The following is a 6000-nucleotide window of genomic DNA, read 5'->3' as shown; positions in this document are numbered from 1 at the left end:
GAATAAATTTGGGAACGGCAGTGAATGAGTTAATATTGTTTGTGTCGATTGCCCCATCTCAGGGGGCGGCCACTGTGCTGGTAGTTGTCAACTGAAAATGACCTCGCAGTGACCAACGGCATAGCTTTTGAACGTCACATGACCAAACACGGAGAACAGGTTAGCCGTGATTGGTCGTTACCTGATTTTGAGGGGTGGGTGGGTGGGTTCAATTCATCTGAATTTTTTTTTATTCTAAAATGTAAAAAAGTATGCCACCTTTATGCAAAGCTTCTTGATGTAGCAATGCCCACTACAACCTGGGAACATACATTGGGAATTTGTATTTTTGTGGAGGGACGGGGAGTTGTGAGTGTAGCAGTTTGTCCAGAGTCACATGTTGCTCAGTGTCAGAGAGCACAGGGGTCCGGCTCCATGAATCCACTTTCCAGCGTAGTCTCCTGAGAGGGATCTATTTCGAAAAAACAAATGTTTCTCTTTGTAGTGTGGCCTCCAGTTCAACTTGTTCTGCCTTTTTGCTCTCCTCCTCAGGGCCTGTTTTCTTTTTTCTCCCTTTTTGTCCTCATTCTTATTCTTACTCTTAAAATTATATTCGAATGGGAGTTGCAACTTGAAATGCATATCGAATTTGACTGAAGGATTGTGGAAGTACATTTTTGTTGGTGGTGTGTTGTGGAAGTACAGTCTCATCCATATGAGTTCGCCAACTCCAGCACATATTGCAACAGTAGCATCAATTTCGGCTCTGTCGCTCGATTGGGTGGGCATCAATTGCATTTTTTTCAACTCATTCATCCCATTCATGAAGTCATTCGGGTATTGAAAATGACGTAACGCGCCATTCCCGAATGTTTTCCGGTTTTGTTTTTTCTTGTTTGGGTGCCGATAAAGCGCTTGCCATGGCCTCTGGCAATGTTTTTTTGACATCACTGATGTGATGAATTGACTCATTTTTTCTGATAAAAGAAGAGAGTCTAAAGGTTTCTTATGCTGCATTGAATGTTTATGATGTCATAAACCCCAATATCCTCTGAGTCCTGGAATTTGAGTGACAAAGACAAAAACCCTGGCACTGTAGTGGACACATTTTTTGCACATCTGACAGTGAATGAGTTAATATGGGAGGAAGCCAGAATGATCAAGCATAAGAACATGGATGTGGATGACGTCCAAGGCGTTTAAAAAGCATAAAACCTTTATTTATCATCAACTTTATCACTTTTATCTTTGTTTAACCATTGGGAGACAAGATTCGGTTTCTTCTCAGCAAAATATGATCCTGGCCTTGGACTTACTGACCATACCTAGGTCTTAACGGGTGGATCAGATAACGTGTGAATTTTGGTATCCCAGTTAAGAAACAGTTGCTTCCAAGTCCCCGTAACCCCCTCCCCTCTTTGCCCCTGCGCCTCCCAAATGCATTTAACCCTTTACAGACGATTGGGTCATATTTGGTACACTAATGATAAGTGCTTATAGATCGAAAAAATTAATGCAGTGTGATGCTACTATTCTATTTTCCATTTTCGCTCTCCAGTTTTCAAGGTGAGTGGACGAGTTCTGCGCTGATCCGTAGCAAAAACCTAACACAAAGCTTTGTTTATTTAACCACATGACTCATCCAAGTGTGAAGAGCTTCACAAGGTGCTTCTCTAACCAAACATGACAGTGATAGACGTTCCGACCTATCTGCCATTTTTACAGCACTGCAACGACTTGCCATTTACAGAGGCCTTGATGCTCTCCACCCCGTCTTGTTAATTGGAATTTTTATTATAAAGAGGCGAAAAGCAGTGTGCATGTGTGTCGTCTGTCCCGCTATATAAATGCTTTCTGGATGTAGAAAGCGGATATGTGTTCAGGCATATTTACGTGTGATTCAAGAGAAACAACAGAAGGTCTCGGTTTTAAAATCTCAATTGTTTCTGAGCAGATTTGCTTGCACAATGCTGGCTTTTATCAATGCCTGGAAGGCTGTAACAAGACACACTCAAATGAACTTGAGCCAACCAAATGATAAGACTTGGGCCAGTTTTGAATCACAAACAGCAGAATTGAATGAAGGAAACAACTTAGTTGAGGTCTCCAGTATGGAAGTTCCATTTTCTTATGCCTGGTTATTCTGGCTTACTCCCATATTTACTCATTCACTGCCATACGTGTGCAAAAATGTGTCCGCTACAGTGCCAGGGTTTTTGTCATTGTCACTCAAATTCCAGGACTCACAGAATATTGAGTGTTAGGACTAGATAAACATTTGATGCAGCCTAAGAAACCTTTGAATCTCTTATTTCATCGGAAAATATGAATTAATTCCTAAATTTTATGGGTCCGTACTAATATGAGCTTGAAATGAGGGCAGCTGTCTAAAATACAATGTATTACATAATAATAATAATAATCAATACATTTCTTTTAGAAGCGCCTTTCAAAACTCTCAAGGTCACTTTAAAGTCACAGGATACATTTTAAATACATAATTAAATCAATGAATAAATAAATGTATACTACAACTAATAATAATAATAAATATAGTCATAATAATAATAATAATAATAATAAATGTCTTTTAGAAGTGCCTTTCAAAAGTCTCAAGGTCACTTTAAAGTCACAGGATATGTTTTTCTGTTGGGTGAGCAGCGGCAGCCACACGCGCCAGCATTCACTCAACCTGGAAAAACTCATAAATAAATAGACAAACAAATATATAAACAAATACACACATAAATAAATACATAGCTGAATAAATATACATAACTAGGTAACGACAAATAAATGAATACATCAAATAAATAGATAATTCAATCAATTGATAAATAAATAAATAGATGTTTACTACTACAACTAATAATAATAATAATAATAATAATAATTTTTAATATTGGTTTATATAGGGCTTTAACAATAGCTGAAGCTGGAACAAAGCGCCAACATGGAAAAAAGAGAAATGCTGCCCCATTGTGCAAAAGAAAAACATTGCCAGAGGCCATGGTCAGCGCTTTATCGCCTCCCCCAAAAAAGAAAAAACAACCCCCGAACAAATTTGGGAATGGCGTTCTTTGTCATATTTTGAATTCCCGAATAAATTCGTGAATGAGTAAAATTGCTGCTTTGAATACGTTGAATACATTTTCAACTCTAAATGTTTTTTCATAAAGTTCCTTGGGGCCTAATCAGGCAAGATGTTGCGGTAAACCAGTTTAAATACCTACACACTTTAAAAAAAATGTTGACTTTGAGATTGCTATCTTCCTAAACATTGTTCCTTGTTATGCCGGCTCTTGTCAAAAGACAGCTGTTGGGCGTCTAGACAGACAAGAAGGCACTTCTGTGCATCCAGGCTTCAGATTGTCTCCCTGTCACTGGCATCCTTCCTCATCTTCCCAAGTGAAGCTCGCCTTCACAGACTTTTTCCACTGCCGTCATCATCTCTCTCCACAAGCGAGAGGAAGTGAAAACATAATTATAGGACAGAGGCAGCCATAACTCACCACCAACTAAAGTTAACACAAATAACAATGGTCACCTGCAGCATGTCATTTTCACAATTCAAGCAAACGACTGTAAACAATTTGGCGTGAAAAACTGCGACGGTCCACCTGTTGCCCCTTTCGCCTCAGGAAAGGGACATCATTTCATTATTTAGGGAGGGATGGGAATTGATATCATTTTTATATTTTCCTGCCCAACACCAGTAAGCACTTTTTTGTTTCGATTCAGCTCAGCTGTAATATTTCAGCATTCACACTTAACCTTTGAGGAAATTGCATTTTGTATCATCAGCGTTGTTCCAAGCATGACTGCACTGATAAGTTCAACCTGCATCACACGTCGTACAGCGCATGTCTAAACGTTGTTCTTGAAGCGTTTGATTGTTGTGTTCCTGTTGCCAGGAGACACTTGGCTGTTGATGTATCCCCAGTTGTTTTGTTTTTTTTTTATCCCCCACCCCCATTCCCCTTTTTTTCAACACTCGCTGCACTTCCGTACTGCGTGCATTCTTTCCTCACACGCGATCATCCTCTCATTCACAGGAAATCCAATGCAAACATTAACGGTCTAACGCACGCGGTGTCCCTACTTGTGTGAAATACATCATTTTTCACACAATGTTCTTTTCAACAGATTTTCCAATAGGAAATCATGTCAATGGAATTTGCTGTTGTAAACGGAACGCTTTTAATCCTAGACTCAAACTGATGCCATTGCGAACCATTTACTGTGTGTCGATGAAAAGATTTATTCAGCCGTCATCTGTTCCTCTTTGAAGGTGTCGGACGTTATGCTCCTCATCCGAGAAGCTTCGTCAGCTAACTAAAATTTTGCTGATAGCTCTGGCCCTATATACATATATACATATATGTATATAATGCTATCATACCAACGAGTAAAAAACATCATCACTTCATATGTATGTATATATATAAGTCTCATATATATATATATATATGAGAGTTTTGAAAGGCGCTCATAAATGAAATGTATTATTATTATTATTATTATTATTATTATTAATAATAGTATTATTATTATATATATATCCATCCCTTATGTCCAGAGGTGGACTTGTCCAGAGGTATATATATCCCTAATGTCCAGAGGTTGACTTATCCAGAGGTGGACATATATAGGGATATATATGTATATAGGGCCAGAGCTACCAGCAAATTTTAGTTCGCTGACGAAGCTTCTTGGATTAGGAGCGAAACGTCCGACACCTTCAAAGAAGTACAGATGACAGCTGAAGAAACCTTTTCATCGAAGGACCACACCTCTACGACTGAGAGCTTACACAGACATTTATTGCATGCCTTCAAAGGAACATTTTAGAATACTGTGAGCGCCCAATTGTTCTGTGTTTTTTAGGGAATCATTCTGATATTAAAAGAGGCAAACCAATCCGTTAAATAGTTACTTTGTATGAGTAAAAATGAGTAAAAAGAAATTTATTGAAGTCTTTATGAGCGGCCAGCTTGTTAACATTCACATCACGGCACATTTACGTCACCCTTTGAAGGGGGAGGCCCGGCTGGCCGACCTTGAAGACCCAAATCATGCACCTACATCTTCTCCACTGCCATCGCTACAGACACCTCCCAGATCCTGGCTATTGTTTTTATTCACATGACGGTGTTTTTGCATTCCAGTCTACGCTCTGCAGCCCGAGGTTTCGGGGACATGCATAAACACACACATATACACACACACACACACACACAACAGCAGACATCGCTCATTCTTGAGACGTGCAGTATAAACAACGTACTGGTGTATCTCCTCCAGCGCGTGTCGTCTACCTCCTCCGAGATAAGCTTGTTTTATTAAAAGCTTGTCAAGTCATAACGCAGCTGCTTTGCAAGCCCTCTGAAACAAATCTTTGTCATCCGCTTTCCTGGAGAGGTATTTTCAACAGTATTCATACATAGTGACTTGTTTTCAGAGTGACACAAACGATCCAAAGAGAAGGAGGATCGGTAAGAACGTCCTTTAAAGAAATATTACAGGTCAATTGGAACACTTTTGGGTCTGTCTTTATCAGGTAGCTTTTTGTGAACACAATTATATCCCAAGTTGAATGTGAAGTGTTTACAGCGTGACATTTCCTCCCAAATTTACATCAAAAAGCATCCTTACCGTTGTGGTTTTTCGAACATTGACCCTCTCTTATAGCTAGCTCAGATGTGTGTCTCTATTTGTGTAGATATGACCATTGCAACATGAATTCTGCAGGGCGACAGGATCCTGATCAGATAGCACAATGACATTCCTGATCAGATAGTGCACCTATGCACACACTGATGAACTGGCCATAAAGGGCATTTAACATTGAGCATGTGACAAACATCACTGGAGGACAAACACCAAACAGGAGTACCACATTTGGCAATGATGAACACATGTAGTTGTGAGACAACAAAACCAAAAAAATTAAAATTGCTGTTTCTACACTGTGCCAATCCCTGAGGCCCATGACGATTGGAGAAAGTGAAAATACCACAT

Source organism: Hippocampus bargibanti, linkage group LG17 (genome assembly GCF_051943395.1).
Source record: "Hippocampus bargibanti isolate YZ-2025 linkage group LG17, ASM5194339v1, whole genome shotgun sequence".
NCBI lineage: Eukaryota > Metazoa > Chordata > Actinopteri > Syngnathiformes > Syngnathidae > Hippocampus > Hippocampus bargibanti.
Note: the sequence above shows the minus strand (reverse complement) of the source record.